Source organism: Lolium rigidum, chromosome 7, assembly GCF_022539505.1.
Source record: "Lolium rigidum isolate FL_2022 chromosome 7, APGP_CSIRO_Lrig_0.1, whole genome shotgun sequence".
Lineage (NCBI taxonomy): Eukaryota > Viridiplantae > Streptophyta > Magnoliopsida > Poales > Poaceae > Lolium > Lolium rigidum.
Window position 1 is genome coordinate 8,633,692 of NC_061514.1, and position 17,848 is coordinate 8,651,539.

The following is a 17,848-nucleotide window of genomic DNA, read 5'->3' on the forward strand; positions in this document are numbered from 1 at the left end:
GTTTAAATTCTACTCGAACCAAATTTAGTAAATTTTATATATTTAGAAAGCTCAGGAAATTATCTAAATAATGGCACTGGCCTCATGTCCAAATTCGAAATAAAATTTAAATGATAAAAATAATAAGGCAGGGCCTTTTCTGACTTCAAATAAATATTAGAAATTATCTAGAAATGATTTTAAGTTGATTCCAACTCTAATAAATCACATTTGACATAATATAATTGTTTATATAAAAATATAGCATGGTTGTTTTACATGATCATGAACTAGAGTTAAATACTGGCTATGGAACCATTTCTAGAATATTTAATACACACACATAAAATTATTTAAATAATATGAGGGCTTCTCTCTCATTTAAATCATGATCTTAAGTAATTCAAATAGAGGTACTGACCTTGATCAAATAAGTCTCAGGCTTGGTTAATTAGAGAGGTTAATCATTTAGATGATAGTTTAACTTAAATGAGGTATAGTTTCTCACATAAACCATTAGTCCAAATAATTCAATAAGAATTATTAACACATAATTAATGACCCATAGGTTTATATTTGAAAATACTTAATCCTTCTCATAAGTAGTATTTAAATATTTCAAACCTACCTATTAAATTATATAATAGACTTGGGTCTCATTTAAATCTTACCTCAACCAAATTAATATGAAGTAGATCCCATGGTAAATTAAAACCCACATTAAATTTATTAATAATATTAAACCATTGTAGGATGTTATTAAATTAGTATGAGGTGCTCACCTCATTTTAAATCATCTTTCTCAAATATATGAATTAATGTGTGGACCCTTAATTTGGCTAGGCTCATACTTGCTCCCTTATAAATCTTAAATCTAAATAATATTTAAATTAATTAAATCACATGAGATGATGAATCTCATTTAACTCACTTTCTCAAAATACTAAGTGTGAAGTGTTGACCTTGGTCAACATGGGATCACCCCTGTTTATTTTAAGAATATTAAATCAACTCAATAATAGTCCTTTAAATTAGTTACAAATATGTGTTAAAACATATGAGAGATACTCCTCTCATTTAAATCTTGTTCTCAAGTAATACAATATGAGGTAGTAATCATAATTCAAGTAACCTCATCTTGAATTATTGAGTGGCATTAAAACACTACCATGTTAACATTAAATTGCATGAGGTATGGAACCTCATTTAAATCATTTTCTCAAATGGTAAGTATGAAGAGGTTGACTTTAGTCAACCTAGGTCATATATTATTCATAAGAGAAATTAAATCTTAAAAAGATTCAATGAGAGGAAATAATTTTCTCACATACTAAAGAGAAACCCTAAATCCATTTTTGAATAAGAGGAAATTATTTTCCTATTATTAAATAAGGAAACCCTAGCATAATCTTGTAATAAATATTAAGTAGTGATGCTAGATCATTGTGTGAGCCACTAAGGCTACTTAAGACTACTTAAGTATTGTTTGGTGATTGTATCCTCGTATTCGTTTATAGACGCTAGTACCGGAGACTATCAAGAGGAGGAGGTATTCTACCAAGAGGAAGAAGAAGAATACTTTGATCACTTCACCAATCAAGGCAAGCTAGTATTCTTGCAAGCTAATATTGATATTACTCCTACAAGCAAGATAACATTCTTGCAAGCTAGTCTACTGCAAGCTAATATTCTTGCAAGATACCCTAAGGCAAAGCTCTACAAGAGCAAGGCCTCATCCCCATTTAATTCATGCTTAATGATCCTATCCCAAGTTTTTACTTTACAAGTTTTTGACTTTGGTTTATCAAAGCTTAACCTTTGATTTATGATTCACTTGGTCTAGAGTAGAACAATACTTGATTTAGATTGGCACTCCTCAAAGCTAGATAGCACCCCTCATATAGTTGCTATTTGCTAATCAACGAAAAAATTGGATTACTCTAGATGGGAACTTGTGACTTTGAAATGAAGTTGAAACCTTGGAATGATGGTTCATTCCATTGAATGACTTTGAAGGTGAATATGACCATGAGAAGATGGTGATTTTTGATATAAAACTGATGGTTGGGTTCGGATGCGATACCATTCCAATTTTGAAAGTACCCCCACAATACACAAAATGGGTACGGGCTTAACTAGAAATTTATGTGCTTTAGTATGGGTTCCCTCTAAACAAGCGTCATAGGGGTTATGCCAAGGGCTGCCTCCGAAGCAATATGAGATATTGCGGAATGACGTGAACGAGGTGAATTGTCCGGCCCAAGCCCTGTGCAGTTCCCGGGTTAACAGGTTGGTTCTCACCGGGAGGCCAAGCTCATGGGGAGAGGTGCCCGTACTAGAGTATATAAGTGAAAGGTTATGGTTGGTAGTCCGCATACGGAGTATGATAAATCAGGGCCAGCTAACCCTGACGGATTATTGCAAATATTGTGGCACAAGTGTACGACCTCTGCAGAGTGTAGAACTATTCGAATAGCCGTGTCCACGGTTACGGACGATTGGAAAGGCCATACTGTTCCGTCATCAGACCCTTTTTCAAAAGTGTGACATATGACTGGAGACTTGAAGTTGACCGGTGAATGGTGACTTTGAGTTGGACCACAACAGAGTTGTGGGAATGACACTAATGTTCCCACTTGAGTTAGTCTATTTTGATTCAAGCATCTTTACTAAATGTTTATGAAATAAACTTGGCTTTATGCAAATAAACCTAGAGCTTAGTTTCCCCTTACCACAATGGATAGTGCTTACACTAGTATTAGTTTGCGAGTACTTTAAAAGTACTCATGGCTTTGTCCCTGGCTATTCAAATGGCCAGACTATGAAGGTGAACAGCTGTACGAGGAAGATGGACAGCAGAACGTCTACGACAACTAGGACCGCTCCCGACGTCAACGGCTGCTCGTGGAACAGATGGACCACGACCGTTACTTCGCTTCCGCTATGTGTTTGTAATAGGATCTCTAGATCCGCTATGTTGTATTAAGACTGGATCACGTGATCCTTTGTTGTAAGACAATTATGTGTTGTAATAAATGATGTGTTGTGATATCAAGTTATTATGTCTCGCAAAAACAATATTCCTGGGATTGCGAGGAATGGCATAATAGGCATCTGGACTTAAAAATCCGGGTGTTGACATGTCCTCCCGGAATCGAACTTCCGAACCACCTTTTTGTAGCAAATCTAGTTGTAGTAGAGCTTCTTGTAGTAAACAGACGGAAAGTCGTCGTGCTAAGCCCCCAAAGGACCAGCGCACCAGGGCATCAACCATCGCCAATAATGACAACCTTAGATCGAAAGAGACTCACATGAAACCACACCAACGAACACGAAGACCGATCAGATCCAAGAAGATCCACCGGAAACACGACTCCGCGCCCCCTCCGCCAACACTAGACCCACCACCAAAGTGAGGATAGGGTGGGGATGATCTTATTTGACTTCGGAACGTAGCACTAGTAGGAAACAAGCTACGTGTAGAATGCCTTTTTATGCCGCACCAAATAACCATGCGCCACAAAAAATCTGTGGCGCACGCCACTAAATAATGGCATTTATGTGGCGCACCAACTCTCAATTGGCCATAGAATTTGACATTGTTGCAGCAGCACCAACTCTCCATGCGCCACGTAAATCTGATGGGCCCATGGCCAATTATTGGGTTGACCAATTCGAGTATTTCTGTGTCGCATGGAGCTGATGCGTCACAGAAATGTCGCCTTTCTGTGGCGTGTGAAGCAACATACGCCACAAAAGTTTTCTGGCTTTTTTTAGCTTTGTAAAATACATAAGAAATTTTAAAAAAATAAAATCCTTAGAGCTGCCCATGTATTATGTCATCTAGTTTTAATGATAATTGAATTTTGACTTTTTTTTGCAAAATTGCGTTGTGTATCTGTAAAACTAGATTTCTGGTTGCATACGAACTCGAAAAAACGCACATTATATCAAAATGTCCGGGAGAAAATTCTACATCCAAATTCATCCGAGTTTACCCGGTTAACCAAATTTTAGAATCGGCAAATTTGAAAAGAGTAAAAAGTTACAGCATAGTCAAGATTTTTCCTGCAAAAAAAATTCGAAAAAAAAATTATGTGGCGCATCAAATGCACATGCGTCACATAATTGTTAGACTGAACTTTGAAATTCGGTGGCGCCTCCTCCTCACCTTCTCCTCCACTTCCCCTTCTCTCCTCCTCTCCTCCTCTCCTCCCCTTATTTTCCTCCCTCCTCTCCTCCATCCAGAGACCTCCTTCTCCTCATCCTCCTCCTCCTCCTCCTCCTCCTCTGGCGGCACCTCCTCCCCCACCTCTAGCGACCTCCTTCGGCCGGCCTCCTCCTCCTTCTCCCACTCCACCCACCCACCACCTTCGGTCGGCTTCCTCCTCCCCCCCCCCCCCCGGTCGGCCTCCTCCTCCACCTCCACCCACCCACCACCTCCGGCCGACCTCCTCCTCCTCCTCCACCCACCTCAACCCTCCCCACCACCCACCCACCTCCGGCGACCTCCGACAAATTTAAAGAGAAAAATCCAGCGAAATTTCGGCGGCCCCAGATCTAGATCTGGCAGCCATTTTTTAAAAAATTCCAAAAAAAAAATTTTGTGGCGCACCACCGCTGGGTGACTGTGGCGCATGCCTGTGTGGTGCGCCACAGAAATGTCACTTTTCTGTGGCGCATGGGTCCGTGCGCCACAGAAATCAAATATTTGTGGTGTGAATTCTGTGGCGCACCCTTCGTGCGCCACAAAATTCCAAAATGGTGCGCCACTAAAAAGCATTTTCCTACTAGTGTATACACCATCGCACCATCCTAAAAAGACACCGAAACAGCATAAAAAGGAATAGAAACTCCCTGTCGACGAGGGGTTGTGGTCCGCCACACCTCTAATGCCCCATAGCCACCAGAGGTGGAGTGGATCGATGGCGTCACCGGCAAGAAGAACGGAACCCTAGATGGGTTTGTGGCCGCCACCTCTTGATGGCTTATCCACTCCTCTCACATAACAGTTCAGAAGCTACTTTTGAGGTGGAACGAAATCTTCTAATTGGGTTGTAGTCACACCCGCCATGATCTAGCCACGCGCTGAGACGCGGAGACACCACTTGAACATGAGAAAGGCATCAAGCCAAGCGTGCTACAAGCATTTTCAGTCGCATTCCATAAACGATCGCTCGGCACAAGCCCCGGATCGGTCGATTGGGCTACACCGCCCCATGGTGCCGTGTTTGTGGTGTCTCCATTCCCAAGAACGTCCCCTAAACATGGTCTACACAAGAAATTAAATATGGGAGAAGTTAATTTTTCACTCAAATTCATTATATATTACAAATTTGAATAAAAATGACTAATTTTGAACTAAAAACCTAGACTACTTGCCATCGGCCGAGGTGCTCAACGACCCTGATTCGCCGTCATTCCTCATCCTCCTCTCTTGCGCCCAGGCCATTCGTTCCTCCACCTCCTGGAGGAGCCTCTCCCGCTCGGCCTCTAGGAAGATGAGAGCCCCCTCCTCCGTTGGTGCTCGTTCGACGAAGATTCCAACGACGTGCTCCATGTGGCCTCAAAGACCTCCTCTTAGGCACATGCGGGATGGCCTTCTAGAGGGGAAGGTCTTGTGCTACAACGGCGCTTGTGGTGGACATAGGGAATGAGGGAGGGTTTTATAGGCGAAGGCGACACGAAAAACTTAGGCTGAAAGCAGTGGAGAAAGGGCGGGAAGGAGCGGCGACATGTAGATAAGATGCAGGGCTGGCGGGAAGTCTAACATGCCTCCGCTTTGAAAATCATCGCCACAATAATGGAAAAGTTGCCCATCTATGCTTTGTGCCGATGACATGGTGGGCCTGCCACTCCCCATGCTGCCCCCTGCCTAGTTGCATGTGGCGCACCCGCAATAACACCGTATTAGGCCACACTAGATCGAAAAGGCCTCCGAGCGCGGTTCTCTGTTTGGCGTTCACCAAAGACCTGTGAGAACACAACTGCATATGCTCTAAGCTGCTAACGGTAACCTGGTGGCCGCCGTCACTCAATAATCGATTAGCTTAATTTGCAAGACAAAGATGTGGGTGTTCTCTCCTCCAAGAAACCGAACTATCGATATACGGTAACCCTCCCCTCCCATGGCGTACCCTAGGGCGCCACTAGGGGCTCCTAGATCTTGTTTCACAAACCCCTCCCTCGATCTAACTTCTTTCTGCCGCTGCCGCCGACATCGTACGCGATGGTGGCGCCCCCTGGTACCTAAGGTGCTAGGGGTGTAATTCGCGGCAGCTATCTTCGAAGGGGCGACTAGGGCAGCGGCGACGGTGATGGTCGTGGGCGGCGAGCCCGGCCAGGCAGCGGCTATTTCTTGCCCTGGATCTTCAGGTGCGGGCGGTGGATGCATGTCGTGGGTCTAGGTCCCCCGCCTAGGCCCGTCATCTTGAGGCAGCGAGGTGGGGTATGGGGTGGTGCGACCAGTATGTCGTCTGGTCGTCCCCCGACATAGCAACAACGCGGAGGCGGACATGATATGCCGATGCGCTGCACTCGACTGGCATCTGGGTCAAATGCCACACTTTGATCTTTGGACCATGATCTAGGCCATAGGGGCTCAGCCAGGATGCGATGCAGGGGATCTAGTGGTGGCATGACCACTCCGGTGTCATTCTGCAACGGCACTCTAGGCTGTCATCTCCTCTATTAGCTCTGCTGAGTAAAGGTGGGGGTCCTAGGGTTCCTTCTCGCGCTAGGATGAAGATCAGCCGGATGCATGCCCCCATCGATCTGGTTGAAATGTCGTGTTCCGGAAGACTCTGCTGGCGAGCTCCACTGGGCGCAACATACTTGGACATTGTTGGTTTGGAAGGAATTCGATCGTGTGCACCCATGTTTTTTATAACCGTTTGGTTTCAGATTGAGCGCTTCGAAGCTCTACTGGCGGTTAATATCATGTGGCACGTTCTTATTACATAGTGTTGGATGAGAATGTCATGGAAGACGAGATATGCGGACTAGCAATGGTGATTCGAGTCTGTTGGACGATGAGAATTGGCTTGGTGATTCGTGACTTGGAGCAGTGGCATACAAGTAGGGGCGACTACATAAGTTCATAGTCTTACATTCAGGGAGAAAATCCAAGGTTCTAGCCTTAATTGGTCGTGCATGGCAATGTTCTTGTTGAAGGGCATTGTTTTAAGAACGAGGACTTTCTTCAGGGTGAAAACCTAAGATCTGTTATCAGATGACAATGGTGCTTGTGCAATGTTCCCTTCTCGGAGACATCGGTTTTAGAGAAGCTGGACTTCTTGTGTTGTCTTGGTGGTGTTTGTCTTAAGAAATAGATGAACGTGGCAGGATTTTTTGTGTGATTCTTCTTTCTTTTTTTTGGATGCGTGCATCCTGATACACGTAGATGTACACGTCCGTTGGGAACCCCAAGAGGAAGGTATGATGCGCACAGTGGCAAGTTTCCCTCAGTAAGAAACCAAGGTTTAATCGGACCAGTAGGAGTCAAGAAGCACGTTGAAGATTGATGGTGGCGAAATGTGATGCGGCGCAACAACAAGGATTCCGGCGCCAACGTGGAACCTGCACAACAAAACCAAAGTACTTTGCCCCAACGAAACAGTGAGGTTGTCAATCTCACCGGCTTGCTGTAACAAAGGATTAAACGTATCGAGTGGAAGATGATTGTTTGCAAGAAAATAATAAAACACAATTGCAGTAGATTGTATGCTATGTAAAGAATAGGACCGGGGTCCACAGTTCACTAGAGGTGTCTCTCCCATAAGATAAAAGCATGTTGGGTGAACAAATTACAGTCGGGCAATTGACAAATAGAGAAGGGCAGAACAATGCATGTACATGATATGATAAATATAGTGAGATTTAATTGGGCATTACGACAAAGTACATAGACCGCCATCCAACCGCATCTATGCCTAAAAAGTCCACCTTCGAGTTATCATCCGAACCCCATTCGAGTATTAAGTTGCTAAGCAACGGACAATTGCATTAAGTATGGTGCGTAATGTAATCAACAACTACATCCTTAGACATAGCATCAATGTTTTATCCCTAGTGGCAACAGACACAACACAACCTTAGAACTTTCGTCACCGTCCCGGTGTCAATGAAGGCATGAACCCACTATCGAGCATAAATACACCCTCTTGGAGTTAAGAGTAAAAACTTGGCCGAGCCTCTACTAATAACGGAGAGCATGCAAGATCATAAACAACACATAAACAATAGATTGATAATCACCATAACATAGTATTCTCTATCCATCGGATCCCGACAAACACAACATATAGTATTACAGATAGATGATCTTGATCATGTTAGGCAGCTCACAAGATCCAACAATGAAGCACAACAAGGAGAAGACGATCATCTAGCTACTGCTATGGACCCATGGTCCAGGGGTGAACTACTCACTCATCACTCCGGAGGTGATCATGGCGATGAAGAGTCCTCCGGGAGATGAATCCCCTCTCCGGCAGGGTGCCGGAGGCGATCTCCTGAATCCCCCGAGATGGGATTCGCGGCGGCGGCGTCTCTGGAAGGTTTTCCGTATCGTGGCTCTCGGCATCGGGGTTTTCGCGACGTGGGCTTTAAGTAGGCGGAAGGGCAACGCGGGGGCCACACGAGGGCCCCACACCATAGGTCGGCGCGGCCGGGGCCCGGGCCGCGCCGCCCTATGGTGACGGCCCCTCGTGGCCCCACTTCCTTCCCTCTTCGGTCTTCTGGAAGCTCCGTGCAAAAATAGGACCCTGGGCGAAGATTTCGTCCAATTCCGAGAATATTTCCTTACTAGGATTTCTGAAACCAAAAACAGCAGAAAACAACAACTGGCTCTTCGGCATCTCGTTAATAGGTTAGTTCCAGAAAATGCATAAATATGACATATAATGTGCATAAAACATGTAGGTATCATCAATAAAGTAGCATGGAACATAAGAAATTATCGATACGTTGGAGACGTATCACATCCCTAATTCCGCTAGGGCAATACATTGTTGCAAAGGCTTAGTGTAGTTAGTACCTCCGTGATATTAATATATGCTCTTTATGGAAAAAAGGAATAAACTATCCCCTCTATTTATTTTGATATGAACATATATCAATGCTGCTTATCGGTGTCAACTCGGTCGGCTTACCATTAGCAATTAATAGGCAAATCGGCCGATTAATCGGGTGACAAATGAGTTAATCGTGTGATAAATGAGTTTATCGGCTAATCGATGACCATTAAGTAGCATCGTACATCATTCATTATTGTTCCTCCTCATGTGATGCAAGTCAGTCTAATACTCTAGAGCATCTCCAGTCGCGTCCCTCAAAGCGTCCCCCAAACCGATTTGGGGCGCACCGGACAAAAAAACGGTTCCAGCCGCGTCCCCAAAGCCGATTTTTGTCCGGCGCGGCCGGATACGGTGTCCGGCGCCCCGAGCCCGTCCCCGTCCCACAGGGGACGCACCGGGCACGCCGGACACAACGAAAAGCGAGGCGGGGAGTGGCGGGGCTGACCTGTCAGCGGCACAGGGAAAATTCGTCTCCCACTCCCGCCAAATCCCGCCCCTCCCGCCACATCGCGCCTATGCCGCCGACGATTCATTTCTCCTATCCCACCGATTTGTTTCTCCCTCCCGCCGTCCACCCGCCGCCGCTACCCTCTCCCCATTCCATGGAGCCGCCGATAGCCCCCAAAAAGATGGCCAAGAAAGCGGCCAACAAGCCGCCGGGCAATGAGACGAAAGGGACGAAAGCGCCGTTCGCAAAGCTGCGGAAGGCGCCTGATACGTCTTGATGGCGTGTAACTCACACGTTCGTTGGGAACCCCAAGAGGAAGGTATGATGCGCACAGTAGCAAGTTTTCCCTCAGAAAGAAACCAAGGTTTAATCGAACCAGTAGGAGCCAAGAAGCACGTTGAAGGTTGATGGTGGCGAAATGTGATGCGGCGCAACAACGGGGATTCCGGCGCCAACGTGGAATCTGCACAACAAAACCAAAGTACTTTGTCCCAACGAAACAGTGAGGTTGTCAATCTCACCGGCTTGCTGTAACAAAGGATTAAACGTATCGAGTGGAAGATGATTGTTTGCAAGAAAATAGTAAAACACAATTGCAGTAGATTGTATGCTATGTAAAGAATAGGACCGGGGTCCACAGTTCACTAGAGGTGTCTCTCCCATAAGATAAAAGCATGTTGGGTGAACAAATTACAGTCGGGCAATTGACAAATAGAGAAAGGCATAACAATGCATATACATGATATGATAAATATAGTGAGATTTAATTGGGCATTACGACAAAGTACATAGACCGCCATCCAACCGCATCTATGCCTAAAAAGTCCACCTTCAGAGTTATCGTCCGAACCCCATTCGGTATTAAGTTGCTAAGCAACAGACAATTGCATTAAGTATGGTGCGTAATGTAATCAACAACTACATCCTTAGACATAGAATCAATGTTTTATCCCTAGTGGCAACAAGACATCCACAACCTTAGAACTTTTCGTCACTCGTCCCGCATTCAATGGAGGCATGAACCCACTATCGAGCATAAATACTCCCTCTTGGAGTTAAGAGTACAAACTTGGCCAGAGCCTCTACTAATAACGGAGAGCATGCAAGATCATAAACAACACATAAACAATAGATTGATAATCACCATAACATAGTATTCTCTATCCATCGGATCCCGACAAACACAACATATAGTATTACGGATAGATGATCTTGATCATGTTAGGCAGCTCACAAGATCCAACAATGAAGCACAACAAGGAGAAGACGACCATCTAGCTACTGCTATGGACCCATGGTCCAGGGGTGAACTACTCACTCATCACTCCGGAGGCGATCATGGCGATGAAGAGTCCTCCGGGAGATGAATCCCCTCTCCGGCAGGGTGCCGGAGGCGATCTCCTGAATCCCCCGAGATGGGATTCGCGGCGGCGGCGTCTCTGGAAGGTTTTCCGTATCGTGGCTCTCGGTACCGGGGTTTTCGCGACGGAGGCTTTAAGTAGGCGAAAGGGCAACGCGGGGGCCACACGAGGGGCCCAGGGGGCTGGCCGGCGCGGCCGGGGCTTGGGCCGCGCCGCCCTATCCCCCGGCTGCCTCGTGGCCCCACTTTGTTATCTCTTCGGTCTTCCGGAAGCTTCGTGCAAAAATAGGACCCCGGGCGAAGATTTCGTCCAATTCCGAGAATATTTCCTTACTAGGATTTCTGAAACCAAAAACAGCAGAAAACAAGAATCGGCTCTTCGGCATCTTGTTAATAGGTTAGTTCCGGAAAATGCATAAATATGACATATAATGTGCATAAAACATGTAGGTATCATCAATAAAGTAGCATGGAACATAAGAAATTATCGATACGTTGGAGACGTATCAGCATCCCCAAGCTTAGTTCTGCTCGTCCCGAGCAGGTAAAACGATAACAACGATAATTTCTGAAGTGACATGCCATCATAATCTTGATCATACTATTTGTAAACATATGTAATGAATGCAGCGATCAAAACAAAGGTAATGACATGAGTAAACAAGTGAGTCATATGACAAAGACTTTTCATGAATAGTACTTCAAGACAAGCATCAATAAGTCTTGCATAAGAGTTAACTCATAAAGCAATAAATCAAAGTAAAGGTGTTGAAGCAACACAAAGGAAGATGAAGTTTCAGCGAGTTGCTTTCAACTTATAACATGTATATCTCATGGATATTGTCAACATAAAGTAATATAACAAGTGCAATATGCAAGTATGTAGGAATCAATGCACAGTTCACACAAGTGTTTGCTTCTTAAGGTGGAGGGAGATAGGTAAACCGACTCAACAATAAAAGTAAAAGAATGGTCCTTCAAAGAGGAAAGCATCGATTGCTGTATTTGTGCTAGAGCTTTTATTTTGAAAACATGAAACAATTTTGTCAACGGTAGTAATAAAGCATATGAGTTATGTAAATTATATCTTACAAGTTGCAAGCCTCATGCATAGTATACTAATAGTGTCCGCACCTCGTCCTACTTAGCTTGGACTACCGGATCTTCGCATGCCATGTTTCAACCAAGTGTCACAAAGGGGTACCTCCATGCCGCTCGTACAAAGGTCTAAGGAGAATGCTCGCATTTCGGATTTCTCGCTTTTGATTATTCTCAACTTAGACATCCATACCGGGACAACATGGACAACAGATAATGGACTCCTCTTAAATGCATAAGCATGTATCAACAATTATTATTCTCATATGAGATTGAGGATATATGTCCAAAACTAAAACTTCAACCATGGTTCATGGCTTTAGTTAGCGGCCCAATGTTCTTCTCTAACAATTTTGCATTCTCCAACCACTAAAATGATAGACCTTCAGACAAGACGGACATGCATAGCAACTCACATGATATTCAACAATAGTTGATGGCGTTCCCCAGAAGCATGGTTATCGCACAACAAGCAACTTAATAAAAGATAAAGTGCATAAGTACATATTCAATACTACGATAGTTTTTAAGGCTATTTTGTCCCATGAGCTATATATTGCAAAGGTGGATGATGGAATTTTTAAAGGTAGCACTCAAGCAATTTACTTTGGAATGGCGGAGAAATACCATGTAGTAGGTAGGTATGGTGGACACAAATGGCATAGTAGTTGGCTCAAGGATTTTGGATGCATGAGAAGTATTCCCTCTCGATACAAGGTTTAGGCTAGCAAGGTTATTTGAAGCAAACTCAAGGATGAACAGGTGCAGCAAGACTCACATAAAAGACATATTGTAAACATTATAAGACTCTACACCGTCTTCCTTGTTGTTCAAAACTCAATACTAGATATTATCTAGACCTTAGAGAGACCAAATATGCAAATCAAATTTTAGCATGCTCTATGTATTTCTTCATTAATGGGTGCAAAGCATATGATGCAAGAGCTTAAACATGAGCACAACAATTGCCAAGTATCACATTATCCAAGACATTTTAGAATTACTACATGTAGCATTTTCCAATTCCAACCATATAACAATTTAACGAAGAAGAAACTTCGCCTTGAACATTATGAGTAAAGCCTAAGGACACATGTGTCCATATGCAACAGCGGAGCGTGTCTCTCTCCCACAAGGTGAATGCTAGGATCCATTTTATTCAAACAAAACAAAAACAAAAACAAACCGACGCTCCAAGTAAAGAACACAAGATGTGATTGAATAAAAATATAGTTTCAGGGGAGGAACCTGATGATGTTGTCGATGAAGAAGGGGATGCCTTGGGAATCCCCAAGCTTAGACGCTTGAGTCTTCTTAAAATATGCATGGGTGAACCACGGGGGCATCCCCTAGCTTAGAGCTTTCACTCCTCTTGATCATAGTATATCATTCTCCTCTCTTGACCCTTGAAAACTTCCTTCACACCAAACTTCAAGCAAACTCATTAGAGGGTTAGTGCACAATTAATAATTCACACATTCAGAGGTGACACAATCATTATTTTCACTTCTGGACATTGCATAAAGCTACTGGACATTCATGGATTAAAGAAATTCATTCTATATAGCAAATATGGCAATGCGAAATAAAAGGCAGAATCTGTCAAAAACAGAACAGTCCGTAAAGACGAATTTAAAGCTGGCACCAGACTTGCTCAAATGGAAAAACTCAAAACTAATGAAAGTTGCGTACATATCTGAGGATCACGCTCGTAAATTGGCAGATTTTTTCGAATTTTCTACAGAGGCCTGTGCCCAGATTCGTGACAGACAGCAATGCTGTTTCTGCGCAGCGATCCCAAATATAACATCAACTTTGACATAGAAACTTTACTTGGCACAAAAACATGATAAGGAGAGGTTGCTACAGTAGTAAACAACTTCCAAGACTCAACAAAACAAAAAATTGCTGTAGTAAAAACATGGGTTGTCTCCCATAAGCGCTTTTCTTTAACGCCTTTCAGCTAGGCGCAGAAAGTGCAAATCAAGTATTATCAAGAGATGAGGTATCAACATTATAACCAGGGGTATTGGGAGTTTTCACAGCCAAGCATAATATATTGGATACATAAGTTTTAGCATCTCCCTTTTCATTAGTCTTGGGCTTGCTACTCTCATCGAACAAATTTTCCGGAACAAGCCAAGCATAGTTATTTTCTAGTGCATCATTCATAGCTAGGAGTTTACATGGTATTGGTGCTTTGATCTCCCCACCATCATTAATATTATTAGTGTATCTTATTCTATCTATGTCCATTTTTTCAAGGAGACCAACAAAATTAGTATGAGAACCTAGCATATTAAATTTAGCAAAAACCTTTCTAGCCTCTCTTGCTAATCCCCCAAATTCTCTGGCAAGGATTTTTAAAACAAAATTTCTCTTTTCTCCCATCTCTATATCCGTAAGTGTAAGAAACATATGTTGTATTATGGGATTGAGACTAACAAATCTAGTTTCCAACATGTGTATTAAACAGGCAGCAGCACTTTCATAAGTAGGGGCAGTTTTTAATAATGGCATATCTTTAAAATCTTCATCCATACTAACATAGGTGAAAAATTCTTCTATATTATCTCTTCCAATGATACACCCTCGTCCTACCGGTATCTCTTCCAAAGTAAACTTAGGATTAAGCATGATGAAATAAGCAAAAAGTAAACTAGGTAAACAAAGTAAATGCAAGTAACTAATTTTTTTTGTGTTTTTGATATAGAGAGCAAGACAGTAAATAAAGTAAAACTAGCAACTAATTTTTTTGTATTTTGATTTAGTGCAGCAAACAAAGTAGTAAATAAAATAAAACAAGACAAAAACAAAGTAAAGAGATTGAGAAGTGGAGACTCCCTTGCAGCGTGTCTTGATCTCCCCGGCAACGGCGCCGGAAAAAGAGCTTGATGGCGTGTAACTCACACGTTCGTTGGGAACCCCAAGAGGAAGGTATGATGCGCACGGTAGCAAGTTTTCCCTCGGAAAGAAACCAAGGTTTAATCGAACCAGTAGGAGCCAAGAAGCACGTTGAAGGTTGATGGTGGCGAAATGTGATGCGGCGCAACAACAGGGATTCCGGCGCCAACGTGGAATCTGCACAACAAAACCAAAGTACTTTGTCCCAACGAAATAGTGAGGTTGTCAATCTCACCGGCTTGCTGTAACAAAGGATTAAACGTATCGAGTGGAAGATGATTGTTTGCAAGAAAATAGTAAAACACAATTGCAGTAGATTGTATGCTATGTAAAGAATAGGACCGGGGTCCACAGTTCACTAGAGGTGTCTCTCCCATAAGATAAAAGCATGTTGGGTGAACAAATTACAGTCGGGCAATTGACAAATAGAGAAAGGCATAACAATGCATATACATGATATGATAAATATAGTGAGATTTAATTGGGCATTACGACAAAGTACATAGACCGCCATCCAACTGCATCTATGCCTAAAAAGTCCACCTTCAGGTTATCGTCCGAACCCCATTCGGTATTAAGTTGCTAAGCAACGGACAATTGCATTAAGTATGGTGCGTAATGTAATCAACAACTACATCCTTAGACATAGAATCAATGTTTTATCCCTAGTGGCAACAAGCACATCCACAACCTTAGAACTTTCTCGTCATCGTCCCGCATTCAATGGAGGCATGAACCCACTATCGAGCATAAATACTCCCTCTTGGAGTTAAGAGTACAAACTTGGCCAGAGCCTCTACTAATAACGGAGAGCATGCAAGATCATAAACAACACATAAACAATAGATTGATAATCACCATAACATAGTATTCTCTATCCATCGGATCCCGACAAACACAACATATAGTATTACGGATAGATGATCTTGATCATGTTAGGCAGCTCACAAGATCCAACAATGAAGCACAACAAGGAGAAGACGACCATCTAGCTACTGCTATGGACCCATGGTCCAGGGGTGAACTACTCACTCATCACTCCGGAGGCGATCATGGCGATGAAGAGTCCTCCGGGAGATGAATCCCCTCTCCGGCAGGGTGCCGGAGGCGATCTCCTGAATCCCCCGAGATGGGATTCGCGGCGGCGGCATCTCTGGAAGGTTTTCCGTATCGTGGCTCTCGGTACTGGGGTTTTCGCGACGGAGGCTTTAAGTAGGCGGAAGGGCAACGCGGGGGGCCACACGAGGGGCCCAGGGGCAGGCCGGCGCGGCCAGGGCTTGGGCCGCGCCGCCCTATCCCCTGGCTGCCTCGTGGCCCCACTTCGTTATCTCTTCGGTCTTCTGGAAGCTTCGTGCAAAAATAGGAACTCGGGCGAAGATTTCGTCCAATTCCGAGAATATTTCCTTACTAGGATTTTCGAAACCAAAAACAGCAGAAAACGACAATCGGCTCTTCGGCATCTTGTTAATAGGTTAGTTCCAGAAAATGCATAAATATGACATATAATGTGCATAAAACATGTAGGTATCATCAATAAAGTAGCATGGAACATAAGAAATTATCGATACGTTGGAGACGTATCACGTCTCAAACGTATCTATAATTTCTGATGTTCCATGCTTGTTTTATGACTATACCTACATGTTTTATTCATACTTTATGTCGTTTTGATGCGTTTTCCGGAACTAACCTATTGACGAGATGCCGAAGTGCCAGTTCCTGTTTTCTGCTGTTTTTGGTTTCAGAAATCCTAGTAAGGAAATATTCTCGGAATTGGACGAAATCAACCCCCAGCATCTTAGAATCCCCGGGAGCTTCCAGAACACCCGAGAGCCGCCAGAGAGGGGCCACAGGGGGCCCACACATGGTGGCGGCGCGGCCCAGGAGGGGGGGGCGCGCCCCCCTAGCGTGTCACCGCCTCGTCGACCCTCCGACTCCGCCTCTTCGCCTATATAAAGGTCCCTGACCTAAAACACGAGACGAATAAGCCACGGTACGAGAAAAGTTCCAGAGCCGCCGCCATCGCGAAGCCAAGATCTGGGGGACAGGGGTCTCTGTTCCGGCACGCCGCCGGGACGGGGAAGTGCCCCCGGAAGGCTTCTCCATTGACACCGCTGCCATCTCCACTGCCATCTTCATCACCGCTGTTGCTCCCATGAGGAGGGAGTAGTTCTCCATCGAGGCTCGGGGCTGTACCGGTAGCTATGTGGTTCATCTCTCTCCTATGTACTTCAATACAATGATCTCATGATCTGCTTTACATGATTGAGATTTATATGAGCTTTGTATCGCTACTAGTTATGTGCTACTCATGTGATGTTATTAATTAAAGTAGTCTATTACTCCTGCATGGTGTAATGGTGACAGTGTGTGCATCGTGTAGTTCTTGTCGTAGGTTATGATCATAATCTCTTGTAGGTTATGGAGTTGATTATCGCTATGATAGTATTGATGTGATCTATGCCTCCTTCATATTGTGATGGTGACAGTGTGCATGCTATGTTAGTACTTGGTCTATTTTGCAAAGATCTATTATACTCTAAGGTTACTTAAACATGAATATCGAATGTTGTGGAGCTTGTTAACTCCGGCATTGAGGGTTCGTGTAATCCTACACAATTAGTGGTGTTCATTATCAAACAAGAGTATATGTAGCACAAAGGAAAGAGAACTTATTTATTATGTGATCAATGTTGAGAGTGTCCACTAGTGAAAGTATGATCCCTAGGCCTTGTTTCCACCACAAAGAATTGCTTCCTACGCCAGCAAGTTATTTTCTGGCGCCGCTTGTTTACTTTTTTACTGCATCTTTACTTTCTGCAATATTACCACCATCTATACCACCTGTGTTTTACTATCTCTTCGCCGAACTAGTGCACCTATACATCTGACAAGTGTATTAGGTGTGTTGGGGACACAAGAGACTTCTTGTATCGTGATTGCAGGGTTGCTTGAGTGGGATATCTTTGACCTCTTCCTCCC